The sequence below is a fragment of the Capsicum annuum genome, chromosome 8 (assembly GCF_002878395.1).
Source record: "Capsicum annuum cultivar UCD-10X-F1 chromosome 8, UCD10Xv1.1, whole genome shotgun sequence".
Classification (NCBI taxonomy): domain Eukaryota; kingdom Viridiplantae; phylum Streptophyta; class Magnoliopsida; order Solanales; family Solanaceae; genus Capsicum; species Capsicum annuum.
The window spans coordinates 131,321,475-131,340,650 of record NC_061118.1 but is presented as its reverse complement, the minus strand read 5'-3'; positions in this window follow the sequence as shown (position 1 = coordinate 131,340,650).

The window sequence follows — 19,176 nt, the reverse complement described above, 5'->3', positions numbered from 1 at the left end:
AAAGGCGACACGCAAGACCACAGAACATGGTTCATGATCCAAATCAATTCTACATATCATGGTAGTGCACAAGACTATAAAGCATTTATCCTAACCATAGTCCCAAATTGGTACGAGATGAATCAAGGTACACAAGACCACAAAGCATGGTATCATCACCCCGTATTAGCAAATCACGATTTTAGGATAGAGTTTTAAACTGGTACTTTCTTTGAGTAACCATATAACTCCCTTTAAGTCCATTATTTTAATTCTTTAAAATATGCTTCATGATTTTAAAACATTCAATACTTATTTTGTTGAGGGAACATCATCATGGGGTATCATTATACCTAGACTTGGAAGTCATTCATATCATCTTAATTTCATGGATCATTTCAGTTAAAACCTAATAATTAGATCACCAAATTATTCAAATAGTACAAGGGAATTTGCATCTCAAAATATATGAAACTTATGCAAAGATTCTCTTTTTCGATTCTTAAAACATGTGGTGGTTAATTACCTTGTAGAAAACCATGCAATTCTTTCAATAATCATCTTTAACATTTACAAGCAACAAAACACCCTCTCTTTAAATTACAACTAATATCAAATCCACAACAATAGTAAAACATTTATCTCATGATTCAAAACATGTAATTGAACAACCCATAACATGTGAAATCAAGAGGTATAAAAATGAGAGGGGTTTCATCATTTATTCTCTTGATTGAACTTTGAAAAAATGAAAATGCATATGTATACGTGTTTATAGTTCAATTCTATAAGAGGGGTTCAATACGAATGTTTACTTTCATCAAAATAAGTTCATAACACATGCTATTCAAAACCATATCAAAACCCTTTTTAGTAAATATTATTGTATATCTTTAAACTTGATAAAAACCATAAAACTCAGACACAATGATTTTAGGATAGCCCTACATACCTTAAGTTGTTTAACTTGAAGATTAGAACACTGATCTTAACCCTTTTCTTAAAATCTTGAACTTAGAGAAAACCCTAATTTTCTCTTGCTCTTCAGAGTGGAGAGAATTTAAGATGTTTTAAAGTTTATAAAATATGGATTATAACGTGTTTTGGATGATTTAAATTATGTGGGAGAAGTTTGAGGTTAGGAAAATACAAAAATACCCCTAGGAAAAGTACATACAAATTGTACAAATTTTTAGTTGATGACTTTATTTGATAACTTATGAACTACTTGATGGCTTATCAGCTCAAGTCATCACTTCTATTGCCAGGATGGTTAAGGGTGATGACTTAGTTGATAAGTCATCATTTATTTGATGACTTATCAGCTCAAGTCATCACTTTGTAGCTGAAGTTGATGAAATTTTGGTCAATTCTAGTGACTTGGCTGATAAATCATCACTTAGTTGATGGCCTATCACCTCAAGTCAGCATCTTATTTATAGACGGACATGCTGAGGTAAAATAAGCATAATTTCCTACTCTGATATTGGATTAAGCGAAAACTAGTTGAGTTGGAAAGAGCACTCAAAGATATTTCTTTTGGTATACAGTAGGCCATGTAACTCATTTTATACAAGGAGTAATGTTTGCTGAAAGTTGACTCAAGATGAAACATTCAATAAAACTTAATCAATAGAAACGTTCTCAACTCGTCTTTGAGTTAGGAGATATTTATGATCTCAATTCATATCCATAGGTATTACCATACCATATAATTTATCATAACACATATATTAATAAAAAATAATTGGGTTCAAATGTATACACGCAGGAACGATAGTTTGAAATCTGACCCAAAATATGTGGGGTGTTACACTAAGATTTATGTTCGATTGGGTTATCATCGGTTGAATATTAGGGAGGTGGATATCCCTAATACTTCCTTCCAAACATGATATGGTCATTATGAGTTTTTGCTTATTTTATTCGAGTTGACTAATGCTCTGGTTGCCTTTATGTATCTTATGAAGTGGGTATTTAGATAATTTTTGGACTTTTTTATTATTATGGTTATTGATGATATCTTGGTATATTCTAGGAGTAAGGAGGATCATGTGAATCACCTCTGAATAGTTTTGCAGACTCTTAAGGATAAACGATTAGATAATAAATTTTCTAAGTGTGAATCTTTGTTGAATATGGTGACCTTTCTTGGTCATGTTTTTTTGAGTGGGGGGATCATGGTTGATCCATAAAAAGTTGAATCGATAAATAAATGCCCTAGACCCATGACTCCAACTGATATTCGGAGCTTCTAGGGTTTGGATGGGTAGTATAGGAGGTTTGTGGAGAGTTTCTCTTCTATTTCTACTCCATTGACTAAGTTGACTTAGAAGAAGGTAAATTTTCTATTATTTGATTCTTGTGAGAGTAGTTTTGAGAAGTTGAAGGATATGTTTACTTCTGAACCATTTTTTACCCATCCCAAGGTAATTGATGGTTTTGTTGTTTATTGTGATGCATCTCATGTCAAACTTGTTAGTACATTAACAGAGTATAGTAAGGTTGTGGCTTATTCTTCTTGGAAGCTTAAGGTTCATAGAAGGAATTATCTGAGTCATGATCTAGATTTGGCGGTTGTGGTGTTTACATTGAAGATTTAAAGCTATTATTTATATGGGGTGCATATTGACATTTATCTAGACCATAAAAGCTTGTAGTATATGGTCACTCAGAAGGAATTAAATATCAGGTAAAGGCGGTGGCTTAAATTACTTAAGGACTATGATATGTATCACCAAGGTAAAGCTATTATGTTTGTTGATATTCTTAGTAGGTTGTCCATGGGGAGATTATCACTTGTGGAAGAGGAGAAAAGAGAGTTAGTGAATGATATTCACCGATTGGCTAATATGGGAGTTTATTTTTGGGACTCTAAAGATTGAGGAGTGATTATTTAAGAGGTAGTTAAATCCTCACTTTGGTGCTAAGGTGAATTATTCTTATATAGATTAGGGCTGATGTGGGTCAGCAAAATGTTATGGATTTTGAAATTGGTGGTGATGGTATCTTGAGGTAACAGGAAAGATTGTGTGTTCCTGATGCTGATGTGTCGGGGGAAGATTTTGGCTGAAGCTCATGAGTTGAGGTATACTATTCATCGTTGTTCGATGAATATGTACCATGACTTTAGTGAGATATATTACTAGAACAATACCCAAAGGGATGTGGCTAACTCCGTGCCTAAGTTTATGGTATATTAGCAAATGAAGGTTGAGCACATGAGGCTTGGCGGCATATCTCAAGAGATTGAATTGCTCAAGTTAAAGTGGGAGATAATCAACATGGATTTTATTACAAGTCTTCCACAGTCTCAAAATCTGTATTATTCGATTTGGGTCATCGTGTATAGGATTACTAAGTCTGGTCACTTTTTTCCTATGATGACTACTTATTTTAGAAAGGATTATGCTAAGTTGTTTATTCGGGAGATTGCAAAATTATATTGTGCTCCAGTTTCCATTATTTTGGATTGCGGTACATAGTTATCTTCTAACTTTTGGTGTTTGTTTTAGAAATTCTTGGGCACACGAATGCACCTTAGCACTGCATTCCACCCTCAGATGGATGGACAAAAGGAGATTACCATTTAGACTTTAGATGTTATGCTAAGATGGATTTTTGAGGTATTTGGATAGATCATTTACCTCTAATCGAGCACACTTACAATTTTTGAGGTATTTGGATAGATCATTTACCTCTAATCGAGCACACTTACAATAATAGTTATCACGCTAGTATTGGGATTGCTCCTTTTGAAGCTCTTTATGGTAGGAGGTGTAAATCTCTTATTGGGTGGTTTCAGGTTTGTGAGACTGGAATATTTGGTCCGGACTTGGTTCACCAATCCATGGAGATGGCGATAGTGATCAGGGATAGGCTTAACACTGCTCATAGTTTCCAAAAGTCCTATGTGGGTGTGAGGCAAAGTGAGTTGGAGTTTGAGATTGGAAATTATGTATTGTTGAAGGTATTTCCCATGAGGTGAATGACGAGGTTTGGGAAGAAGGGTAACCTCTGTCCCCGCTATGTAGGTATGTACTTGATCTTATAGAGATTTGGAAATATTTCTTATGAATTGGAGTTGATTTCGAGTCTGGGTTCTATTCATTAAATTTTTCATATATGGATGTTAAAGAAGTGTGTGGGCAATCCTTCATTGGTAGTATCAATTGATAGTGTTGGCATTTCAGATTCTTTTTCTTATGAGGAAGTTCAAGTTAAGATTTTGGATGGGTAAGTCCGTCGTTTGATGACTAAGGATATGGCTTCAGTGAAAGTTATTTGGAGGAACCAAAATCTTGAAGAAGATACTTAGGAGGTTAAAGAGGACATGAAGTCCAAGTATCCGTTCTTGTTACCTAAGTTGTACAATTGTTCTTAAGGAATGTGTTTTCTTAGTTCTCATTTTTTTTTTATTTTCGTTCATGATTTGGGTTGCATTTTGTCTTATAATCATACAAATTGATACATTGATTCATCATTCAGTGATGAATGATCCTGGAGAGACGGGGGGGGGGGGGGGATTAAATACCCTAAATTTTTGGCCTCTAAAATTTTTTTGACTATGTGCTTACTACCAATCAAACAACTCACTTAATGAGCCATGTAGATTCATTACGATTCGTAGGCCTCAAGACATAGGCAAACCAATGAGCAATGTCCAAGTTTCTATTGATGTCATGACTTCAACCTTATGATTCATAAGGTGAGGTCACAAGTCATAGGGTGTTCTCCTGAACTTAGATGTACGGTTTCCCTGTGTCACTTCCCATACTATGAATCTAGGAAATGACTCGTACTTAGACTTCATGAGTCATGACATGACCCGTAGAGACTGGAGACAGTATTCCTACACGTTTTCATTAAGGAAAAATTATTTTTCTCCCATCAAACATCTATTCAATGACTAAACCACTTTTGTATCCATATTACCATCAAATTATCATAGCATAAAAATTATTCTTCTCTCAAAATATCCAAGTCAAGAACAAGCTAGGTTTTTTGAGGATTGGTCATCTAGAGTTTCAATTGGTGGGTTCTCTCCATAACTCTTGACACTACAGGCATGTATCTCTTCCCTAAAACTTATTTTGTTAAAAACATGTGCTAACTATTACCCATGTTATTTTAATGTGATTTTTTAACTTGGGTAGAGGGTTTTGGATGATTTGTTATTTAAATTGTCTTCCCATAATTTTACATGCATTGTTTATACTTTATTGATGGATTTTGGAACTTATTGGGTGCATGGGCATGGTGAATGGAATGGGGGTTATGGATTCCCCCAACTTTATGGATTTTGATAATGGAATTAGTAATAACCTCAACCCACATAATAAAATTGGTTTTGAAACATGGGTATATGCATATTGAAACCATTGTATTGTATAAAAGGCTAATTGGATTAAAATGGCTTTAAAAAGCCTTTATAGCCATGACTTGATTTTAAAGTAAACCTCGAGGGTCGTGCATTCCACAAGTTTGTGAATAATAGACATTACCCGGAGTTGATGGTCAATTGCATTAGCATAATGATAATAGCTTGCAAACATAATTGGTATGACAATACCAATGACATGTTACTTAATGGATGATTCTTGGCTTAATTAATGAAAATATGCAAATGTTTTAATAGGACTTAAAGTGGGTTGTGTGGCTAGCTGTGAAGGTAGAGAACCTAAGGGACCAATATGGTAAACATATTTATTGGTGTGAGGGTTCATCTTAATGACAATATGATGGTGACATATCATATATAAATTTATCATGGATTGGCAAACGATGTGGATTCCCTGGCCTTCCATAATACCTTCGGTTCATGCGACTAATACGTACTAGGGCCTTTCGATGGGAAATCCGGACCTGTATTGCTTGTGTGTACCTTTATGATAGTTGAAGCACTACAACCCAGGAAAAGGTTTTAAATTTCATGCGAAACCTTATTACCTACTAAGGCATATATATATGATTGTGTTCTTATGGTTTTGAACAATTATTGAATGATTTGATCATGACATTATTTTATCCCTTCCCTGAGTTACATGCTAGTGTTCATTATGCTTATTGCACTTGGATGTTGTATCCCTATGCGATGCAGGGTTCGAAGACACTTTTGTTTCCTTGCACAGTGGTAGGTTATTTTTGGATTATCTGTGAGTCATCTTTGAAGTGGTGAACTTTCATTCTATGAAAGGACCTCATTTCATAGTCATGCCTTTAGTTATGTCTTAGACTATTTTTACGGGATCTTTTTAGATATGTTTGGGGCTATGTCCCAACTTCGGTTGATTTTTTAATTAATAGAGGCTTTTGGGAACAAAGTGTGGGTGTATTGTGTTGTAGATTCTTAGATCTCTTTTGTTATTGATTTATCTATCTTGTTATATGTTTGAAATTCATTTATATCTTTTCATATATTCGAAACCCATCCGTTGCTAGTTATATTGTATTCTAGTTGGCTAGTCTAATGGGGGTAGTCTTCGATCCTTAGAGCACTTGAGATACCCATTATGATTAGGCCCTGGTTCAAGTCATGACACAACTAGTATAGGAATTTTAGCTTATCTCTTAGATTAAGATCGACCTTTATCCTTGGAGGTTAAGTTATTAGCAAAATAAATGGTTAGGCTTGATATTTCAACACTCAAAAGTATGTTATCCTTTTTTTATGCTAGATCTTATTTGATGAAGTAGATTCGATCTCACTATTTGATTATGACAGTATGAGGATGATCCAATATTAGGTGTTTAATGGTGACGCTAATTTTGTATCTCTTGATTCTAATTGTATATTAAGGATTAGTTCCTGATTTTGTGTGCCAAAAGTTAGTAGATGGTTGAGATTAATTTTGGAGGAGGCGCATTGTTACATATATTGTATTCATATAGGTTGACTATGATGTATCATAATTTAAAGTAGAACTACAGGTGGGATGGTATGTAGATGGGTGTAGTGGACCTTGTAGCTCGTTGCTTGTATTATCAACAGGTTAAGGTTAAGCATCTGAGATCTAGAGGTTTGCTTTATAGATTACCCATTCATAAGTAGAACTGACAGTGGATAACTATGGACTTCATGAGTGTGTTACCTCATACTTCTTGTTGTTCTAATAGAATTCAAGGCATCATGGACCGATTGACCAAATTGGCTCATTTCATCACTATTCAAATTATTCAATATCGAGAGGTTGGCAAATATCTATGTTGATGAGGTAGTTCATCTTCTTGGAATACCCATGTTTATTATTTCAGGAAAGGGTTTAGTGTTCACTTCTAGTTTTGGAGGATGTTTCGGGAGAAGTTATGTATTTCGGTTAACCTTAACACAACATTTCACCCTTAGAATGATGGTTAGTTGGAGCACACTATTTAGATTCTATAAAATATGTTCCATGTGTGTATTATTGTCTTTGGAGTTCAGTAGGGGCAAAATTTATCCTTAGCAGTGTTTGCTTATAATAAAAAATACCATTCACATATTGACATGGCACCTTTTGATGGATTGTTTGGTGGCATTTTTTTTTATCTTAGATTGATTGGTTTGAGACTTTATAGGTTAGACATTATGGCACTGACTTGCTTCTTAAGTTTTTCAATAGATCGTTTGTGTGATTAAGGATAGGACTCAGGCAGTCTAGAGTAAGCAAAAGTTTTATGTTTACCGCTAACTTTGTACTTTGAAGTTTAGGATTGGTGTAACACCCTCAAAATTTTGGGTATTTTATTTTTGACCTTATTGTTCTTTAAATATCAATTTTTTACTAAAATTACATTTGAGGATGTTAAAAGGGTAACCTAGAAGAATTTCAAAAATTTTGGATGGGGTTTGGGGCAATTTAGGGACACAGAGGAAGTAATACTCCGTGATAACCCCGCATCAAGGAGTCTGGGTGTCCGCGATAGGTTCCACTGTGTGAAGGATACCCTCCATGATAGCCCCCGCACTGCGGAGGCTGTGTTTCCCTGCAACATTTATTGAAGTCTCAAAGGGGATTTTTGGTTTTTATACCCTTTTTAAATCCATCCCCAATGACTTAAAAACATTCCTTAACATTATATCACCTTAGTAAATCCACAAAACATTGTTCCATAGAAAAAAGAGAGAAACTACCTAGGGTTTGAAGATTTAAGCTTCAAGGGTCAATTTTTCCAACGTTTTCATTGTTATCAAGGTATGTGGGTCTATCCTAAATACCATGGGCATAAATTTATTTCTTAAACAAGCTTTAAAGATATGTAATTATGTATGTGAAATTAGTTTTGAAATTGTTTAAAAGCATGCATTGTAAACCCCGTTTTATGATGAAATTCAGTATAAACTATAGGGCTGTTCTCTAAACTTGAATTGTATTCATAGGTATATATAATTTTTTGTGTTTATATATACATATATATGTATATGTATACATATATATATATATATATATATATATATATATATATTAAGAGTTGTAAGAATCTATATGAGAACATGATTTACAAAATCCTCTCTCTTGTTATGAAATCCATTGTCTAAAGATGTTGTGGGTTGTTTATACAGATGGTTAAAAGTATGAGTCTAAATATTTTACTATCAATTGTGGATTTGCTTTACTTTATGATCCAATGAGGGGGTGTTTTATTATTTTATACATGATCTTATGTCCTAATGAATAATTTGCATGTGATTAGAGATAGCCACGCAATGTTAAAGTATTAAAAAGAGAGTGTTTTGCATAAGTCTCATATATGTTAAAATACGGACTCTCTTATTATGTTTAAATTTTTTGGTGGTAAAATGACATGTTTTAAATGAAAAAGTCTATGGCGTGATCTAACATGATATGAAATGGATAATATGACTTGCTAGTCTTGGTAAGACGATACAAATTTAGATAAATGTCATGACAGACTCAGAACAGACTAGACTATAGACTTTTAAAACTTCAGACTATGTTTAAGAGAAATGAATGTGTTAGAAAGGCTAAAGATAGGCACTAATAGAGTTAGATGGTTACCTGAAGAAGCCACGGGTTCAGATAACACATTGTCTAAAGCCGTGTTTTGCCGACACGGGATTAATCTTGTCCTGAAATATGGATGATCATTGTATACTTTCCATGAGCAGTTTTATACCAGATGGGACACTCCAACCCTTGCGGTAAACTTGGGTTAGGTTCTTGGACGCCGAGTTAAGGACGGATTCCATATAGCCTGTAGGATACATTTTAAAAATATAGGGTGTACCATCTAGCTTAGGATTAATGTAAAGAGTTGAGTCAACATTCCACAAGTATGAATAGAATATTTTCATTTTATGCCCATGTGTTTCAATAGGCGATGATAAATTATTTACCCAATGCTCTCAATAACTTTACATGAAATATTCATTATTTTGGGATTGTTTATCAGTACTTTCTAAGTATTGACTCCCTTACCCTACAGGTTCTGAGACACAGTCTCGTGGCCCAGCTCAATAATAGATTATACCCATACTTTTAGAGTTGGTGAGCCTCTTTTTCTTTGGAAGGCAATCTATACATATTGTTCTTTCAGTTGTTTTATGGTCCAGTCGGAGGCCTCATCCCGACTAAGTCAGACTAATATTTATGGTTTAGTAGAGGCTTCGTAGTTTAGTTATAGACTTTACTAGGTTCTTTCTTTTATGGATTGTTGTCAGGAAATATTAATTTTGACTATGGGATTTTCATGTTTCGGTTTATCTTATGCACTTTGCTTCATATAAATTAGGCTTATGATAGTATTCTAAGGGGTCTCTCAGTCCGTTGTGGTTCAGGATGTCTGTCGTGGACAGGGCCACACCTTGGTCCTTGATAATTAGTGATTGAGTTTTCCTTTTTGTGTCTTCCATGAAGGGCGTTGATGTTTGAAAAGAGGGACAAGATTAGAACAAGGTACATCGAACTTGTTGAGATACTTTTGACAAGTCAAGAGGTTGCTTATTAGTTGTCTTTACATCCATAGTTTTTAGCCATTCATCCAGTCTTCTACGTCTCTATGCTTCGATGCTATATTTTCATGAGTTTTGCACGCTTTGTGGGATTTGGTTCAATTAGATGAGCTGTTAACTTTTGTCGAGAAGCCAGTTTCCATATTAGCTATAGATGTTAGACGATTGTGCTTTAAAGAGATTTTGGTGATTAAGGTGCAGTGGAGATACCATCTCATTGCTGAGGCTACTTCAGAGGTCAAATATGACATGTGTAGTAGTTACGCCCATATCTTTATCAATCCATATACTTCTTACACCTTTTAGTTCAAGTAAGAAAAAAAGTTTAAGTGGTAGATACTCTAATTGCTTAATTTGTGAAATTTTAGTTTTAATGCAATTAGACCATTTTGACAGTCCCCATAGTTGCTACCTATTGATTTTGTTGTGTGGGGATTTTTACCATGGTTACCAATAACTTTGGCAGGGCTTTGGAAGAGTTTTATGTTTTTAAAGGCTTAAAAAGTCTTATAGTTGACTTCAGTCAACATCTGACTCTCCGAGTGCCGGATGGGGATTTAAACAGTTCTATTAGATTTACAATGTTGAATTTGGCTTTGAAAAAGAGTTTATTCGGGTTGGTAATATTTAGTTTGTATTTTTCCCCTTCTTGTGAAAACTAGTAAAATCGCCTAAATAGGGTCTCGGGGTTTAATTTGATTAAAGTGATCTCTTTTTGAAAATTTGACATTGTCATTGAGTCCGAAACTTCAAGAATATCATAGTAGTATATTTTATTTGTATTCTAAGGATCAATCGACAATTTTGTAACTTAACAAAGTTGTTGATACAACTGATATCTTGTACAGTCGCTTAAGAACTCAAAGAACGTTTTAGTTGTCATTTAGCTGCTAAAGTATCCATCACTATATATACCCCTTTTATGAGATTTTTATAATTTTTGGACTTTTGAGCTTCATGTTTGGTTGCGTTTTAGGGTTTTCATCACAATTTGAGCTTGGGTAAGCTCCAAAACCTTATTTTCATTGTTTTACTTTAATTATTTTATCGAATACACTCATTAATCATGATTTCCAAATAGGATTTTGAGATTTATCGGTAAAGCTTATGAATGAGTTTTCTTCGATTTGGACCTCATTTTAAAATCTTTTTATCATGGGTTTTAATAAATAGACTCCATAACCTTGGGAAACTTATTTTAAATTAAAATTTGATTTTACCCCTTTCATTTTCAAATCCATTTTAGACCCGACTGAAAAATAATCAATATGGGTATCATTAGCTTTTTTTTAATTCTTAAATGTTATATTTGTATGTTTTAGTTGATTCTGAGAATATTCAAAATGGAAAGACATTTTGTTGAAGGACTTTAGGCTTGAATTTTAGCTCTTTGAGGTAGTTTATAACCTAACTTTCTTTCGGATTGGATAGTTAAAAAATAAGTAAAGCATGCGATGGGTTGGGAATAAATAACTATGGAAATTATTTTTTGAGCTATTATATATTGTGTGAGGCTTATATTTTTGTTGTAGTTGACTTGTGATATTATATATTGTGTGTTTCCCATATGGGGATTTTATTTGACATCATTGGCCTTATCTGTGCATTTAAAAGTCTTTATTCTTAATCTAATGCCCATGTGGAGGCTTGAATAGATATTATAGGCCTTATTGAGTATTGTTGTTCTTGATAATGAGAGAAATGCCTGAGTTATGGATTCATATGATATTAATGATGTCTTACATCTATATTTATTCTAATGGTCCCAAACTAGAACTTAAATCATGAAATGTTGACATATCAAGTTGATTTCTAGTCTCACGTATGTACATAATGAATAGATTTGTTATCTTTATACAAATTTGATCGTTAGCATTGTATACTAATTTCATACCTATAGATTCATGAGATATCATTATCATTGAGAAACATTGTTTGAAAAATGTTATTTTTGGAAAAGTTTTAATCCGTGAACAAACGTCAAAGAGGTGGATTGATATTTAGAGATAGAGTATATGTTGTGAACCCCCCATGTGTCCTATTTTTGGAGAACTGAGGCTCGATATGCTTATACAGAAAGTCATGCAATAACTTTCAAACTATTTATTTCATCATTCATTGCATTGCATTTGCATATGCATTTCATATGTTTCCTTTATGTGCTACTTAACGTGTAATCAAATTCTATGTAGTTTCTTGAATGTTTGTTTCTATTTTATGTCATATATTTATATATTTATATATATATATATATATATATATATATATATATATATATATACCACTAGAACTGTTAGTGTCATTACTATTTTCATTCTAGTTTGTGGTCACCTGCAAGTCAAAAAGTTCCTTTGACACTTGTAGGAGTCACCCTCATACTTTTCAACATTCTCTTGAAGATAAATAAGTTCATCATCATCATTTCTGATGGACTTAACTATTTTATTAGAATTCTTTTGTGTCAACATATATTTCTTGATCTCTTTAAGGATATTCAATCCACTATAACAAATGTTTTCACACCGATCCAGTAGTAATCTTCTTGACTTGTTCTCTCCAGAATACAACGACCTTCTCACAAAGTGAAACTCAAAAAAATATTCACAAGCATCGTGTTCTAAGCTTCACCAAAAAGAATGCGTCCCTTCACCTAATAAAATCTATTTTTACTAGCTCTTATGTACTCTATATATTCTTGTACTGAGAAAAAAATATGCAAGACAACCATATTTATAGGAAAGGAAGACTTCCTTGTGTTGAATAATAGTTAATGAGGTATAGTAAACATGAAAGTTATATGGCCTAGAAGTTATTTGGGTTCTTGAACGGAGTTGATTAGAGTACTTGTTTCTTGAAAGTATTGTTTTGTTCTTTGGTTTGAATGAAGTTTATGAGAGTACTTTTAGAGTATTCCATGAAGATTAAATATGATCTTGTTGTGATGTTTAATTATTAATGATGAGATAAATGTTGCCACTATTATATATGACTAAGTTGATTTATGATAAGAATAGTAGATAGATAGAAATGGTATTCACAGCAAGAACAAGACAAAAGATAATTTTTTTAATCTCTTATGATAATGTATTACTTTTTTTCTATCTCATTTTATGTGGCAAACTTTGCTTTTAATTTGTATATTCCAGAAAAGAAAGTCATCCTTCTATTTCAGAGACAACTTAACTCAAAAATTTTAATTTTACCTTTAATGAGAAGATTTATAACTACGTTTAAAAACTTCTAAAGCTAGTTTAAACCATATATTTAAAAAGTTTTCATTTCTTTCTTATCTGTGCTATTTCTAAGTTCAATCAACTGCCACATATACATTCTCGCAAAATACTTATCATATCGAAAATAGTTTTCATTACTTTAAAATATATTAATAAAGTGAAACTATTTTACTAGGGAGATGGATTACCATGGTTTAAGATAAAAGTTGCTATTCTCCATTTCAATAATCCTAGTAGTCTTTGCTCAAAGTTTTACAATATACTTCCCAGCTCTACCACAAATTCTATCAATATTTTTCTAGGAACGACATTGTCACGACTTGAACTAGGGCCTGGCCGTGATGGACATCCCGAACCATGAAGGCCCAGAATGCCCTTCTCTATCTGGTAATCATGCACAACATTCATATAGTAAAATAAGATGCAGAAACATAATCTGGTATGAAAACATGGTCAATTCTAAATTCAACAAAATTATGGAAACTCCAATTCAACAACATCTAAATAACATCTGACTCAGTCTGCGAAATCTCTACTACATGAAAATCTGACAACTGTCTGAAACTGGGAAGAGGCCCCCAATAGACTAAATCTAAAATAAGTGACATAATCTAAAAAGACAGTCCTTCTGGAATAGATAAGGCTCACCACTGCACAATCTGATCAGCTGTCTGAATTATCTACTAGTTATCTAGACCCCTAGACTGTGCCTCAGAACCTGAGAGGTTGGAGAGGAAGGGGGTCAATACAAATGTATTGGTATCAAGAGCATATCCAAAATAATCATTTATTATCCAACATATATGAGAGAGATTTAAAATAGTTCATGAGTATATCATATAGTAAGAATTCACATGGGCATTTTAAAGAATCTGTAAAAAAATCCTCACAACTCAGAGAAATCTGTGTTACTTCTGTTCTAGGTGGTATACCCTACAACTCTAAAAAATTCCATAGGCTATATGGAAACTACCATTAACTCAGCAGCGAATCCCCCAACCCAAGTGTGCCGCAAAGGTCGGAGTCTCTGAATCTACTACGCAACACGGTCGTCGCCAGCATACAATAATAATCTACCCGTATCGGCAAATACGGTTTCAGGCTAAGAGTTGGTAGAACTTGCGCCATCTTCGGGTAACCACCTAACCTTCTTTAAGCCCCTTCTTATAACTCTATTAAAACATGCAGTCTCTGAAAACATACTCTGAAAACTTGCTCTGAAAATATAATCTGTTATGGCATAAATACATATCGTATCGTCATACCATTGACTCGGAAGTCACATCTCTGAGCCATTATTAGTCTATCATAAATCTCTGTATGCAAAACACAAGTTTTGAGACCAGCATTTCAATAATTCAATTCAATGAATCTTTTCCTTCTCAATCCTCATGTAAACACATGCAATTCTTTCTCATACGCACAAAAACATATTAATATCAAGAAACACCCTCTCAATAATTCCAAATCATGTTTAAATGCTAGGATATAGCAAAAACATCTTTAAATCACAAAACCATAATTCTTTAAATCATTACAAAAATGGGAGTTCATAATTTATGCTCTCAACAATCTTAAATCTCAAATTCATATATATATATATATGTGTGTGTGTGTGTGTGTGTAAATCAATTTAGGGGAAAAGACCACAATGCCAAAGCAATAGTAGCATTGATACTTCCGAAAAAGCATAATCAATAATATAGTTTTCAAAACCCCCATAAAATACATGCATCAAAACCTTTAAATCATGCTTTAACAATTTCAAGCCCATGTAGTTTTTTTAGGATAAACCCCACGTACCTCAATTTCAAAGAATAATGAATGATTCTTGAAGCTTATGGATTGGGGATTCCAAATCTCTAATTATATTAAAAAACTCACGGTTGAATCTTGAGTTACGAGGATTTTTAGTTTGAAACCCTAATGGAGTTTCTTGAGAAATTTTGATGAAAATAATCTTACTTTGGTGTTCTTGGGATTAAATCTTGTGCTAGAGATGATAAGGGGTTGGAGAAGTACCATTTTACCCTTAATGAGATGGAGTAAAAATATAACTGGTGCCCAATTTTATGGGCAACTACGACGTGCCACTATCGCGGTGGCTCCCTAGAAATTAACGAATGCGAAATTAGGATGATCCGCGATACGTAACTATTGTGAGGTCCCACTGGAATTTGACAATTTCTAATTAAACCATCTCCGCGACACACTAAACACCAAAATGATGATGTTTTACGACTAGCACATAAAATAGGCATAACTTCTTCACCGAGTGTCCATTTTGGATGAATCTTATATCGACAGAAAACTTATTCAGTCATCTACGTAATGAAAAGTTGAAATCTACAGAATTCCAGAGGGAAATAAGTGTAAATCATTCTAGAAGCCAAAGCTTGACACTTTAGGGACCAAATTTAGCTAGAAAAAGTTTAGGGGCATTACAATATCCCCCTCTGGGAACATTCATCCCCGAATGTTGACGCGGGACATAGACAAGCATAATTTTAAGCATACTAAGGCATAGAAAGAATAAATCAAGGGTTGTACCTTCGATTTTGTCATCCATTCGATCAAAAAGGTTTGGGTATCTAGCTCTCATGTCAACTTCTAATTCCTAAGTCGCTTCTTCAATTTTCTGGTTTCTCCATCATACTTTAACTGATGTTATCTCTTTGTTCCTCAATATTCTAACTTGGCGATCCAAAATTTCTACAGGATCTTCTTCATAGGATAAGGAGTCTGTTACTTTGATTTTTCGACAGGAAAAACTAAAGAATGGTCTCCAATACACTTCTTCAACATAGATATATGAAACACCGGATATACAGAACCCAAACTAGATGGAAATTCCAACTCATATGCAACTCCACCTATCCTTTTCACAATCTGATATGGTCTTATATAACAAGGACTCATCTTACCTTTCTTTCTGAATCGCATGACTCCCCTCATGGGAGAAACCTTGAGAAACACCCTATATCCAACCTCAAACTCTAGATCTCTTATCCTAACATTGGCATAGGACTTTTGGTGACTCTAAGTTGTCTTAAGTCGTTCTCTAATGACTTTAACATCCTCTATTTCTAGATGAACAAGATCAGGCCCAAACATCTGCATCTCGCCTACTTCATACCATCCTATCGGAGATCTACATCTTCTCCCATATAGTGCTTCAAAAAGAGCCATCTTAATGTTGGAATGGAAACTATTATTATATGCAAACTCTATCAATGGCAATTGCTTTACCCAACTACCTTTAAAATCAATCACGCAGGCCCTCAACATATCCTCAAAGGTCTGGATGGTGCGCTCAACTTTCCCATCTGTCTAAGGGTGGAAAGTCGTGCTCAAATTCACTTGGGTACCTAAACCCTTTTGAAACGATCTCTAAAACTATGAAGAAAACTGTGTACCTCAGTCAGATATGATGGACACAGGTGCCCCATGCAAACGAACTATATCTGTAATAAACAGCTTGGCATAATCCTCTCCCAAATAATTAGTCCTGACAAGTAGAAAGTGAGATGACTTGGTCAACCTATCTATAATCACCCAAATGGAATCATACTGGTTTTGGGACCTTAGAGTCTAGTAATGAAGTCCATATTAATAATCTCCCATTTCCACAAGGGAAAAACTATCTCTTGAGAAGAACCACCTAGCCTCAAATGTTCCACTTTATCTTGTTGACGATTCAAACACTTGGAAACATAATTAGCCACATCACGTTTCATATTATTCCACCAATAAATAGTTTTCAAATCCTGACACATCTTAGTAGATCCAGGGTGAACAACATACCTCGATGTGTACGCTTCAGCAAGGATTCTCTTCCTCAGACCATCTACATCTGGCACACACAACCTACCCTGGTATCTCAAAACTCCATCACCGCCAATTTTAAAAGACAATAACTTTTGTTGACCAACATCTTTCTTGATCTGCATCAAGATGGGATCTTCAACCTGCTTCCCTTTAATTTCTACACAAAAGGAAGATTTAGCTATATCATGAGCAACCACTCCTCCATCCTCGGAATCCAAAATTCGCATTCCTAGATTTGAAAGTCGGTGAATATCCTTCACCATCTCCCTCTTCCCTTTCACCATATGAGAAAGACTGCCCATGGACAATTTGCTGAGGGCGTCAGCTACAACATTTGCCTTACCCAGGTAATAGTGTAGGCTCATGTCATAGTCTTTTAAAAGTTCCAACCACCACCTCTACCTGAGATTCAATTCTTTCTATGAGAAAACATACTGTAAACTCTTGTGGTCAGTGAAAATATCTACATGAACCCCATAAAGATAGTGCTGCCAAACTTGAGTGCAAAGACCACAGCCGCTAATTCCAAGTCATGAGTAGGGTAGTTTTGCTCATGCACCTTTAACTGCCTAGATGTATAAGCCACCACCTTACTGTGTTGCATAAGAACACACCCAAATCCTACTCGGGATGCATCACAGTATAAAATAAAACCTTCGGTACCCTCCGAAAGAGACAAAACAGGAGCAGTAGTCAACTTATCTTTTAACTTCTCAAAACTATCCTCACAAGAGTCCGACCACAAAAACTTTACCTTTTTTTGAGTCAACATAGTAAGTGGTGCAGCTATGGAAGAAAAACTCACTACAAATCTTCTGTAATAACCCACCAAACCTAAGAACCTCCCAATGTCGGTTGGAGTCGTGGGTCTGGGGCATTATCTCACCGTTTCAATCTTCTGGGGATCAATCTTAATCCCCTCACTGGACATAATATGCCCCAAGAACGCAATAGAAGTCAGCCAAAATTCACACTTGAAAAATTTTGCATACAACTTATGATCTTTAAGGGTCTGAAGGATGATTTGGAGGTGACTGGCATAGTCCTCCTTACTCTTAGAATATACCAAAATGTCATCAATGAATACAATGACAAATAGATCTAAAAACTGACAAAAAACCCTATTCATTAGATCCATAAAAGTTGCAGGGGTGTTAGTCAACCCGAAGGACATGACTAAGAATTCATAATGGTCGTATCTGGTTCGAAAATATGTTTTGGGAATATCTGACTCTCTATCATTGAAAAATATTTAGCACCCTGAAGTTGGTCAAAAAGATCATCAATCCTAGAAAGGGGATATTTATTTTTAATCATGACCTTATTCAAGTGGCGGTAATCTATGCACATACGAAGGAAACTATCTTTATTTCACATGAAAAGTACAGGTGCACCCCAGGGAGACACACTAGGGAGGATAAAACCTTTATCTAGAAGATCTGCTAGCTGTTCTTTCAACTCTTTTATTTTTGCAGGAGCTATGCTATATAGCAGAATAGAAATAGAATGGGTATTTGGCAATAAATCAATACCAAAATCTATCCCCCCTCTCAGGTAGTATTCCTGGGAGATTATTTAGAAAGACTTCTAGAAATTCATTCACTACGGGGACAGACTAAAGAGGAAGAATTTTGGCACTAGAATCTTTAACCCGGATAAGATTGTACAAACAACCTTAGAAATAAGTTTACAGGCTCTGAGGTAGGATATAAAGTTCCCTCTAGGTGCTAGAGAATGCCCCTCCTATTCCATCACAGACTCATTTGGAAAAGAAAAAGTGACCCTTCGAGTCGTACAATTCAAGGTGGCATAGCACAAATGGAGCTAGTCCATCCCTAAGATGGCATCAAAATTAACCATATCAAGTTCTATGAGATCTGCCTCAGTATACCGGCTGAAAATAGACACAACACAATTTCAATACACCCTTCTAACCACAAAAGAATCTCCCACCGGGGTGGAAACCAAAAAAAGTTCAGCAATCATATCAGTCTTAAACCCAAAACCAACAGCCATGTATGGGGTCACATAAGACAAGGTAAACCCAGGATTAAGTAATACATATACATCATGATAAAAGATTTGCAACGTACTGGTGACTACATCTGGTGAGACCTCTACCACTTGGCAATTGGTATATTCATACAACCAATTCCAACCATTTCCGGCGGTTGAAGTGTCACC